At 38.0% G+C, this 13,061-nt stretch overlaps 2 pseudogenes; both read left to right on the top strand.

Moving 5' to 3' along the window:
- Positions 1 to 887: 887 nt before the first annotated feature.
- On the top strand, positions 888 to 8,516 carry LOC121962404 (annotated as a pseudogene).
- A 926-nt stretch (positions 8,517 to 9,442) lies between these two features.
- Positions 9,443 to 10,224, top strand: LOC121962403 (annotated as a pseudogene).
- Positions 10,225 to 13,061: the final 2,837 nt, after the last annotated feature.

Raw genomic sequence — 13,061 nt, 5'->3', positions numbered from 1 at the left:
CTCTGCCATATAAAGAAATATCTCTTACTCACCACAAATTGTTTTAATTTAATTTTTTCAACATTCGGGTCAACATTTAATATGCACCTTTGTTCAACATTCTTACAAATAATAATGCAAAGGTAAGTCACCTTTTCTGTAACAGGGATCCCAATACAATTCAACATATTACAAGATTTAATTGGAAATAAAGCAGATTTGTTCAAATTCATCTTCAAATGTGAAACAGTATTAAACTCATCTATACAAGCTAAAGCTTTTGAGACCTGACTTTTATTTTTGAGACAGATTGCAGTATCATCTACTTCCTGACAATTATGCCATCATCTCCAGCTTTTTTTCCAGAGAGTGATGAAAATGCAGATCTCTCTCTGCTTCTACAATTTTAATCACTAAACTAATTACTAAAACTATTTAGATTTAACCTGGTTCAGCTTTGTCATTATGCAGTGCAGGATTGCAGAAAGAAATGCAGTTGCAGTAGCCCCCTCCACACTGCACACAGAAAATATACACATATTCAAATAGCTTAAATGAAAGTAGACAAAATCAGTGTGATGAGCAATAAAAATAATTAAGTAGCACTAAAGGATTAAATAAATAGGCCTTTGCCTAACAAACATGTAATTTCATGGCCTTTAACTTTAATTTACTGATGAACAGTTCTAATTTTGCATTGTAACCACTTTGTGTACAAAGCTATCTGAGGAGGACTTTAACAGGTTTTTTTGATGCCATTTATTGTAAACAAAACCCTTATTTCCAAGAAACCACCTGACCATGAAGCTGTTTACTTAAACCAAAAGTGAAAGTGGAAAAACCTGCAGCAGTATAAAAGAAGAAGTCTGCACTGCAGCGCTTCAGTAGTACAAGCAGTGAGAGCGGCACTTTGAACACCGGAGGAATGACTTCCCTGTAATACTGCATTGCAAAGAAAAGTCCTGGATAAGAGAATGCAAGTTTGCCATGGAAACATCTCTTCCAAAAAGGTGGGTTGCTATATTTTATTTTGTATACTAATAGATTTTTCTGTTGTGTGCCTAACGGGAGGACCTGAAAAACTAGGTGAGCAGCATATGGCTACTATAGACAACCAATTATGTAGTATGATGATACTGTGTTTTCAATTTTGTCATTTTTTTAAAGACCAATCAACCTGCTTATTTTAACTGACATCAACCCTAAATCTTCCACCCTTTAATTATTGTGGTGTTTTTTTTTAAAGTAAAAGTAATTTTACATTATTCGTCATGGACCACGACAGCTCAATGCATACAGTATGGAAATATGCAATAAATAAGCTCCTACAGTTGGGGCACCCAGTAGCTAACCTGGTAGAGCGGGTGCCCCACATACATAGGCTATCTCCTTGCTGCAGTGGCTGCAGGTTCAGCCACCTCAGCCCTTTGCTGAATGTTATCCCCTCTCTCTCTCCCCATTTCACTTTAAAGTCTGTGCTACCCAATAAAGCTGAAAAGGTCTTAAAAAAAATAGCTACTGCTGTACACAAAATTACATGTGCAGAGCAACATAAATGATTAACAATGTACTCAGATTTCCCGTCCACTGTCTGACAAATATAATGTAAGTTGAATACTCTTGTGAGCTGTGCTCTGCTGGGATACAGCAACACCACTTAGACAAACCCTTTGCAATACACCTTGGTACACCATAGTACTACAATAAGTATAATAACAAGAAGAATTTGTACTTATCTCTCTCTCTCTCTCTCTCTCTCTCTCTCTCTCTCTCTCTATATATATATATATATATATATATATACATATATATACACACACACACACACACACATATATATATATACATATACATATATACATATACATATACATACACACACACACACACACACACACACACACACACATATATATATATATATATATATATATATATATATATATATATATATATATATATATATATATATATATATATATATATATATATATATATGATGTGTACAATACATTGGGGGTGACTCAGAATATATTAAAATTACTGATATATTCTAGAAAAGTTGGAAAGGACCGGAACTTGTGGCGTTTTAATAATTCAGCTTATAGTGGCAGGCATGCTGATGATAAAATATACACACATACCACATATATAATAACACACACACACACACACACACACACACACACACACACACACACACACACACAAACACATATATATATTTGCTCTAGGATTAGTACATTGTATGTATTCACTCAGCAAATTTCTTATTATCATGGGTTGAGGATAAATGGGCACTGGTTTGTTGGGTAATCTTCCCAACCAACCATAAATGGTCAAGTCTACACGTGTGATAATGCATTCTGTTGTTCAGGAGTATGTTCTCCTTTTGTATGTATGATGTGGATGTTTTGTTTTTGTAAGAACCAGTCATGTGAAAGGGCTATATATACATATATATAATAGTGCCAGGGGAATTGACCTCTGCTGGGGACCCTGGCCATCTTTCATTTTGCAAAATGGCCCTCGAGCAGAACAAGTTGAGTATCCCTTCTATAAGTGATTAGAGGCTGAGACTTGTCTCTTATTACTTTCAGTGAGAAGCTGTTTGAATAATCTGGAGCAAGTGTGGGATGACAAAGTGTACCCACAACAGAGGTAAACAGCTATTTTTTACCAAAATATACATGAAATCAAACTGTATGGGCTTGTGAGTTAATTCATTCCATTATATGCTTCTCATTTATCAAGGGAAACGACAGTGAAGATTCATATTTTGAGCTTTACTGTGAGGAAGCAGAGGACATTTTGTCAACACCATCTTTTGACAGCAAAGGTGACTGTCAACAGACTGATGAAGTGATGAAGGTAAGATTTGTACAATCTAATGTTCAGCAGAAAGACATTAGATTGTGTGAAGTCTGTACACGGAGTAGCTTTAAGTGAAATAACTATTATTGTTATTTCCACAGTGGCCCACGCTCCTCCAAAAATAACAGTCTATCATGTCAGCAGCCAGAGAGTGTCTTTGCATTTGGACACTAGTGCTGGTGAAGAGGAGAGCGTCATTTTGATCAACTGCAGCGAAGGAGAAAGTGCGAAAGAGACAATGGACACAAGCAGCTCCATGCTGGGGGTGCAGAAAATGATACATGTTTATGAAGCAGCGACGAATGAAAGAATAACCGAGCCTGGTGTAGCATCTGAACACACAAGTGAGTAAAAGAAAGACATCTTTATAAAAAAATTAAAAAGCAATTAGTCACAAAGCCTCAAGTCATCATGGGCATTTTAACAAAATATATATAAAATCGATATAAATCTACTGCATTAAATTTGACTACCCACTTCTTGCTACTTTTACTGATACATTTAGCTACAGAGAATTTTTATATTTATCTGAGCTCACATGCAGGACAGCGGGAATTAAGTCAAGTTTCTGATATAATAATTTTTGGGTAATTTGAGTTTTATATTAATTGAATAGTTAAAAAAAAATCAAAATAAAAAAACAATCAGATTAATAATTGATAAAAATAATAATCATTAAGTGCAGCCCTACTTTAAAGCTAGAGTGATAATACTGGTATCATATGAAATTAGAAGTTAAAAAAACACTGGCACCAACCATGTTATGCTAATTTCAGGAAGAGGGGTGAATAACGCTCAAATGTTAGGCTAAATTTTGGCGATGAAAAACAGCATGGCCATTTCACAGGGGTCCCTTGACCTCTGACTTCAACTTAATGAAATCTTGATGAAATGGGTTCTGTGGGTACCCGTGAGTTTCCCCTTTACAGACATGCTCATTTTATGCCAGTCCTATGCAGTTTTTCTTGTTGCCATTGGATTTCTTAACAAGACAATTTGGTAAAAATGTATTTACTTTGTAAAAAATATATATACTTCATATAGGTGATGAGATGATTTTGTTTCCTCCAGACATTTCTGTCTTTCTGTTCTTTTTTGAGGCTTTCATATCTTTCACATCTTTCACTGAGGAGAGACTTGTGTCGGGCCACTCTGTCACAAAGATCAGTGGCGTGTTGCAGTGATGGTTGTCCTTCTGGAAGTTTCTCCACACAAGACCTCTGAAGTTCAGTCAGAGTGACCACTCTTTCTCCCCTAATTGCTCAGTCTGGCCGGGCGACCAGCTCTAAGAAGAGCTCTTGTTGTTCCAATGCCCTTCCATTTAAAGAGTAACTACACTCAAGAATTTTTGGCTCAAGTGCCGCCTTCTGTAATGTGAAAAAAGTATCAACATATGCAGGGCTGGAAGGGGGGTTAAGACATGCCCAGGCACTCCATCATGCCAACTCCCGACCTGCAGCATATTTTTACAAAATAACAAACAATAGAACAACAGCACAACGACACTATGAGTGCTGCTGCACCCAATAGCAGTTCAGAATACCTGCCCTTCTTTGTGTCCCTGGTGATGGTTACTCTGTAGCTCTTCCAGGGGGACTTCAATGCTCACATGAGCAACGATGGAGAAACCTTGAGGAAAGTGATTTGAAGGAATGGCCTGTCTGATCTAAACCTGAGTGATGTTATACTATTTGATTTCTGTGCAAGTCATGGATTGTACATAAGGAACACTATGTTTGATGATTTGATTTGGTACCAGAACACCCTAGGCTTAAGATAGATGATTGACTTTGTGGTTATATCATTAGATCTTTGGCTGAATGACTTCAGAGTCACACCTCAGAGGGAGTTTTTCATGCACTCTGGTGGAGGTTGGGGACATGGAATTTGAGAGGTCCACGTTCAAAGCCTTCATAGTAGAGGCAGCTGCTAAAAGTTGTGGTTAGAAGGTCATTGATCATTGATCCCTAATGTGGTGGCTTGCTAAAAACCTGCTGGTGGACACCAGTCGTGAAGGTGACCATCAGGCTGTTGAGGAGAACTGCTGCCTGGACAGGGGATACTGTTGAGTGGTGAATGGAGCAGTTTGAGGGACTCCTGAATCCGGCCATCACGTCCTCTGTGGAGGAGGCAGGGGTGGTGCGGATGAGATTCATCCTAAAATGCTGAAAACAGTGGTCATGTCTTGGCTGACACGCCTCTTCAGTGTTGTGTGGAGGTCATGGACAGTTACTGAGGTGTCACTGTACCAGTCCCCTTTTTTTTAAAGGGGACTGGTGCATTCCAGTTATCCATTAAAGCTGCTTCCATGTATGACACTTTTCAGCAGATCAGCCAATAGCAAAATTCAAATGCAGGAGCCTGGTTTCAAGGCAGTCACAATGCATATTTAAATGTCAAGATTTTGACCTGAATCTATAAAAGGCACTACTATATACCCATTTATATTGGTTTCCAACTGAAAAAAGTGCTCTGGGGGTTTCATTACTCTTTAAAAATGTTGATGCTCAGTCTGAAATTACATTTTTTGTCCACCTTTCAATATGGCTGGTGGATTCCAAAATCAAGCAGCAATTTAAAGGACTGTCTTTGCTCAATTTGGTTGGTGACTTGGATATTTTACCAGCATTTCGCTGGTGGAAGATGCTTATTTCCAACCCTGGTTGGAGTCCCCTGGTTTTGTTTTTTGATCTTATATGCATTGTCAGCTATGAGACCTTATAGAGACATGTGTGCCATTCCAAACTGTCCATTTGTCCATGTCCATTATACTGAATTTGCCACAGCTGGAGTTCAGTCGAGGTGTAGAACATCTCAAGATAATCAAGTGAAATGGGAGGCACCTGATCTCAATTTCAAGTGTCATACAAAAGGGTCTAAACACTTGAATGGATGTTAATGTGGAAAAGTGAATTAAATGGAGGTTTTAAGGGCAAACAACATTGATTTATCTTATGAACATAAGCTACTGTATTGTGTACACAAGACAACAACAACTGCAGAAATGGTTTTCTGGGGGTTTGAAGCTTTCATTAGCTTGGACACAAATTGTGTTTTTTGCTACAAAACATTTTGGCATGTGTGAATTCATTCTATGTGTCATTTACCTTTTGATAAATGTTTACTACATATCCACAGAGACAAAACTGGAGAAATTAATGGAGGATCTGGGGTTGGAGCAGCACTACACAGAGAAGATACCTCTGAGCACAATACTTCAGATTGGTGAGAAGACCATCAATGATGAACCTGCCATGTGTCATTCAGATCTTCCATGGTATTTTCTGAAGAAACTGATGATGGTTAATGTGACAGCTAGGAATGTGAAATGTACATCTGCATGTGAATCAAACTGTGATGCTGAATCAGAAGAGACAGAATTAGATCTTGATGATCTGTTGGACAGTCAACATTCAGATGACATGCTAAACCCCCTTGATATAATCACTGCTCTCTTTCTGTGTTCTGATGGTTTTGTTTGTACAGCAGGAAATAGCCCTCAAAATGTCTATGTGCCAGTTTTCTGTGCCTCTGTTGCTAATTGTGACACAGGACAGTGCACACTCATGCTTTGGGCAATGAGAGACATTGTTAAAAAGTACAGACCTCAGTCATTGTCAGAGTCCAAGGGCTTTATCGAACAAAGAATTGTTCTTTCTGACCTTCCAATGATATCTTTTGTGAGACTGGGTGAATGCTCCTTGTCCAAGTCAGAGATCCTCAATAAGCTGCTGAGCAATCCTCAGCAGTACCATGATACCTTTGTTCACAGAAACATGGAGTGTGGTGACAGTCCAAGAAGAATATCCAATGGACTGGCTGAGATTACTTGGTACCTTCCATGTGGGAACAAAAACATGGATATTTTCAGTGAGCCTGTAGCTGTGGCTAACCTTCGTGGGGACATCGCTTCATTTGAAACACAATTTTTTTTTTTGTGTCAGACATCTGCAGCAGTTTTTGTGTTCTTTGACCATTTTGGACTCTGAGTGCGAGCTGTTTACCAACCAACACCACAAGGCACAGATCTTCTTGGTGGGTAACTATCACAGCAAGCATTTCTTTAGATGCTCTAAAAAGGGTAGCTACCAAATTGGGCTTGACTAAAAGCAACATCCTTATAAAGACTAAGCAGATGAATGATGCTGACTTTGTCAAAAAATTGCAGGAAAACAGTCAGCAATGTAGTTGAGAACTCAAAGTACGAAGATGAGAATTGAGCAGATGGTGACATTGCAAATGAGCTGGGAATCTTGGTTGATGAAAACTTTGCAGATTGCCAGACTGCCAAGAAAAATGCAGATGCCATCACTGCAGAAATTCAAGACATCCTTAAATACAAGATACTCAGCTACCCTTGCAAGGTGAAATATGGAAAGAACTGACTCGCTTAGAGAAGGAACAATTTCGTCTTCGAAATGTGGGGTCTGAAAACATAGAAAAATACAAAAGTGATCTTGAGGTACAGAAAACAAAACTTCGAAAAAAGCAGAACTCTTATGACATGTCAAATGCAATGACATGTTTTATCAATGCAATATCAAGCCCTGGAATAGAGAGGTGCTTTTCCTGAAATGGATGCGAATGAACCTTGATAACCTGTCTCGAGAAAAACTGTCTGGCCTCCGAGAACAGTACAAAAAGAAATGTAAAAATTCTGAAAACAAAGCGGAGATCAAAGAAATTGACAAACAACTTTCCAACAGCTCGCTGGGGACTGAACACTTCTTCCGTGAAATGGGTCAGATCTACGAAGCCTCACTGTCCCTCCCAGAAACACATCCATCACGTCAGCAGTTACAACATCTGCCCAAACTATGTGCAGAATTGTTACTTGATGGCTTCCCTCTTGAGCTTGTAGATGGAGATGCATCCAACATACCTCTCACATGGGTGAGTGACGTCCTCTCTCAGCTCAATGACTTGGTGTCTCCTAAAGAGCAAGATACTGGTGGTCACAGTTCTTGGAGTTCAGAGCACAGGAAAGTCTACTCTCCTCAACACCATGTTTGGAGTGCAGTTTGCAGTCAGCAGCGGCCGATGCACTCGAGGTGCCTTCATGTTGCTCATCAGAATCAATGAAGATGTTAAAAACAAACTCAACTGTGACTCATGGTGATCATTGACACTGAGGGCTTGAAGTCACCAGAGCTGCACAACTGGACAATAGCCATGAGCACGACAATGAGCTTGCAACACTTGTTGTGGGGCTGAGTGATATCACCATCATCAATATTGCAATGGAGAATTCCACAGAAATGAAGGACATCCTGCAAATAGTTGTGCATGCTTTCCTCAGGATGAAAGAGGTGGGCAAAAAGCCCAAATGTCAGTTTGTCCATCAGAATGTGTCGGATGTTTCAGCCCACGAGAAGAACTTAAGAGACAGGAAACTGCTCTTGCAACAGTTAAATGAGATGACCCAGGCAGCAGCCAAAATGGAGAAGAAAGAGGAGATCTTGACTTTCACTGATGTGATGGAGTACAATCCAGACACTGGGAACTGGTACATTCCTGGACTCTGGAATGGAAACCCACCAATGGCACCAGTCAATGCAGGGTACAGCGAAGCTGTATATGAGCTCAAGAAAAATGTTATCCAAATTTTGGGACATTGTGAGTCATCTGCTAATAATATCTCTTGGAGTTTACAGAGTGGATGAAAAGCCTGTGGAATGCAGTAAAGCATGAAAACTTCATCTTCAGCTTCAGAAACAGCCTGGTGGCTGATGCATACATGAGGCTGTGCACAGAATTCAACAAATGGGAATGGGAATTCAAAAAAGAAATGTACACATGGGTTACAAAAGCTGAGACAAGAATTTCCAATTTTGGCACAGTTTGCTGTGAAATTTGGGATTTCTGACATGAGAGAACTTGTCACTCATTTGAAAAGTGAAGCTATGCACAGAGCGGTTGTCTAAATGGGAAAAAGATTCTTGACAATTTGACACAGTACTTCAAGCAAACAGAGGGTCATGTCTATCTAGTTGAAGGTACAGACAAGACTTTGCAAACAGTGCAAAGAGCCTTCGACGAGAAATGGAGAGCTCTGTGTTTAATCAACTCACAGCAGCAGCTGACATCAGACAGGGAATGACAGAACTTGATAGAATCAAGGAGAACCACACAAAGGAGTTAGAGGGGAGAGTGTGTGCGCTGATTGAAGAATGTCCGAAAAAAAAAGTCAAGATGACAGAAAAGAGCTGGACAAAGAATTTGATAAAATGTGGAATAAAACAAAAGGAACTCTCCTTTTCAAAAATCAAAAGTCCACGAGATATACATTGAAAGTGTCTTACAACCTGAGAACAAATCTAAGGCCAAGGGAGTCATGTGTGCAGTGAATCATTAAGTAAAAAAAATCTGAAAGATTCTGGGACAGTAATCCTTTCAAATATACACCAGAAGTTCTTTTCAACCAGTTAAAAACATATTTAGCAAGAAGGGTTCAACATCAAGATCAATGAAAGGCTGTACAAGAAATGGCTGACAGCATCATACAGATTGCACACAGTTTGTGAAAGAAAAAATACAAAGAAAAAGCAATTACCATGACACCTACATCCAGGAGATTTTAATTTCATGATTGATGAAGCTCCAAAACAAACAGGATGTTAAGACAGACATTGAGTTTGAAGTTTCTCTGAAACAGCACATCTGTGGAATTGCAGCCAGACAGTTTTTCAGAAAATGCATGAAGACTTCATACATGAGAATGATCCCTACAGATGTCTGAACCGAAAACAAAGATAAGTTTCGAGCTGATTTTAAAGACGTGTTTCATGAACGAGACCAATGCCAGAAAAAGGCAGAAGAATTCACAGAACGCTGCTTGAAGCCTGCAGTGGAAGACTTTGTCAACCGTTCCTTGGGTCCTGATATCATGGAGAAATGATGACAAGCCAGCAGTTCAGCACTCGAATGTTCTTCCAGTATCAATTTTACTGGATTTGCTTTCAAAAAAGATGAGTTTGAAAAGTATCTGAGCTACATATCCGCTCATATGAGGATTATGTCAAGAATTGGATCCTTGAACAAATAGTGGAACGGTTCTCAAAAGGGTCTACGATGTCTGAGCTTGAGGATAAACATGTTCAGTCATGTATCAGGAGCATTAACAATGCTATCAACAAAGCTAAAACAAAACAGAGTGGCAGCCTGAAGACTTTTGTTGAAGATGTCTGCAAGGAACTTGGTGATAAACTGGTCATTTCCCAGGATGCTTTTGGTGCTTTCATGATCCTGAACAATGCCGACCAGAAACAGTTTGCTCACTGGCTCACCAAGTGTATCAAGGACATGGCAGAAGCTCTTAAAAAGAAGTTTAACAAAACAGACTTCAAAACAAACTGTACAAACTTCATGTGAATCCTCAGAACGAGCTTTTCACCAAACTGATTGGATGTGGTAAACAGTGTCCATTCTGTAAAGCACCTTGTGAGGCAGGAGGACAAGCACATACTGAGCACTGGACTTCACTACATCGGCCAGATGGCCTGGGTGCATACAGGTGGAGCGGGTCAGAAAAACTTGCCATTGACATATGCACTTCCTCTGTGATCAGTGACGTTTGTTTTCGCTGCAGTGCTACAAAGGGTGAATCACACCCCTTTAAGCGTTACAGAGAAATTTTCAAAGACTGGAAAATTGTTCCAGATGCAAGCCTCCAGGCATCGGACTACTGGAAATATGTAATGGGAAGATACAACGATAGGTTTGCCGAAGAATACACAGCAAACCCGGCGGAAGTCCCTGCCGCCTGGAAAAGTATCACACCACAGCAAGCTGAGGCAAGCATCAAAGAGTCCTTTAACATCAAGTGAGAGACTATAGGATTTGTGCTTTCAGAAAAGCACATTCTCGTCATAAAGACTGATTATCCTCACATGGATATTTGGATCCTACTTGTTCTATAGAATATAGAAGAAAATTTCATGTGGTAACACGGTGTCCAAAGACAACAAGGCTGAAGATATTGTTGGTACACAGTCATATTTCTACCACTATGACTTGCAAAAATTAAAGATCAGAAAATCAATTAGTGCTCATTTTTACCTGAGATCACATTAAACATGTTTAATTTAAGTAATATAATTTAATTTCATGTTTACGTTGATGGGGACACTCTAAAATACTTTTTGATACGTTAAGTTCGCGTATGTATTAGGAACACATTAAACATTCTAATTTTTGTTGCCAGTTTGATTAAATCAGAGTTTGAATTTATGATTTTATGTGACGGATGCATGTCATTATATTGTCACTGAAAAGATCTGTATATGTAATGTTTGATCTTTTAATGATTGTTTTTGTTTCCTTAAAGTTTTTTACATTTCATTTTCTGTTTTTAAAACAGTCTGTATGCCTGTTCAAATACAGAAAAATGTTTTTTTTGTGAAGTAAGATATATGGATGTATGAGATGTGATTCTTTACTAAAAGTTAGTATTTATTTGTTTTTGTTTCTCTGAAGTACCTGATGCTAAATATGTACATTTTCAGAGACCATAAACTCTAAATGTCAACATGCAGACAAAAATTTATTATTATTCTTTATATCTAACTGAGTGTCATATGTGATTTTCCTGACTCAAAATGTGTAATGTCTGTGTTTCTATTCAAATTAAGTACCTGGTTCTGTATGTATACATGTTTTGGATTGTTTTTATGTGAATTGAATATGTTTTTTTTGTTAGGTATCAAACACATCATATTTCTATTTTTTAATCAATCAAAAGATAAGGTGGTATTGTCAACATGTACACGTCACAGAGTTTGCTTTAATCAAGATGTTTTTTTGTGTTTTTTTCAGAATTTAGAATTCTTTTTTGTGAAGTGTGTGATGTAAATATTTCCTTTTTCCTGTTTTTAAAATACCTTTCAGTTTTCATGTGGTATTGTCGTTAAAAGGACAATTTTTTTGATCAAGCACGATGTGACTGTTTTCTCAAAAGTTTTTTTTTGTTGTTTTGTTTTGTTTCTGAGATGTGCCTGATGCAAAACTTTTTTTCCATTTTCAGTAAAGCTGAAATGTCAATGTATGAGCAAAGCATAAATGTTTTCTTTCTTATCTCATTGAGTATAACATGTTATTTTCTTAATTTGAATTATTTCTTTGTTTTTTTTTTCACTCAAGCTTCTGGTATCAAATAGATACTATTTTTTCTTTTACATTTTTGTGAAGCATCTGATGCCACATATTTACATTTTTTTAATCAGTTGAAATGTAATAAACTAATGAACTCAGCATTTTTGTCAACATGTATACAAGACAGAAAGTTTGATGAGAGCAAATGATTTCTGATCCTTTTTTTTAACTCAGAATTTGGATTCCTTTTTTTTTGTTTCTACTATGTAAATAAATTGAGACATTTTCATTTTAAGAAATTAAAATTTAATTCATTGAATATTTGCAACTTCTGTTCCCTAATTCAATAAAGAGACAAAACTGTCAGACTGGCTATGAATGTCTTTAATGTTTCCCAGATCAGAATCACAGCATACAGTGTATAATAACTTCTAAAGTAAACAGAAATATCATCACCTCATTTATTTATATTGTTTTACTATACTTTTTTTTAATAATCATCTTTTTTAAAATTCCATTATTTAACATTTTTCTTCATCTCAAGTCTTGGGTTTCTGAATTCAACAAAGAATGTAAAAACAAGACAACAGGTGCAACTTCGCAATATAGACCAAGCTAGAGATTTATACGAGTGAGTGTGTGTCACTCTTTGCCATTGCGGGGAGTTAACCATGTGCGTCCGTGCACCACTGACCTGACACATGATCTCTGAATGACGTCGCTGATATTAGGTTAGTTTGGTAAGCTTGGCTGACCGCAGTTTTTGGGCATGTAAAAATAAAAACAAACCAAAATACAGCCCCGGGCCGGCTTTACTTCTTAACACAGACGAGGTTAAGTGTGTGTCCACATACATCCAGCCTGATCCACACACACAGAGTCTGATAAAGCACTGGACTTCTTAGATTTACCTAATGATTCATCCACCTTCTCAACTGTTTAGAACATGAAACCCTTCACTGCTACATCACATCACCGCAGGGTAACACAACCTCCCTAACCACAATGCAACACAGTGTGTAGAAGGAAAAAGTCAGACCACCTGTGTGATCTCATTACTCTATGAGGCATCTAATGGTATCAAAGCCCTAATGTCTGTCCCACATGTGATTTAGTGG

This window comes from Plectropomus leopardus, chromosome 23 (genome assembly GCF_008729295.1).
Source record: "Plectropomus leopardus isolate mb chromosome 23, YSFRI_Pleo_2.0, whole genome shotgun sequence".
In the NCBI taxonomy this organism is placed as follows: Eukaryota; Metazoa; Chordata; class Actinopteri; order Perciformes; family Serranidae; genus Plectropomus; species Plectropomus leopardus.
Note: the sequence above shows the minus strand (reverse complement) of the source record. Positions and strands in the feature narration are given on the sequence as shown.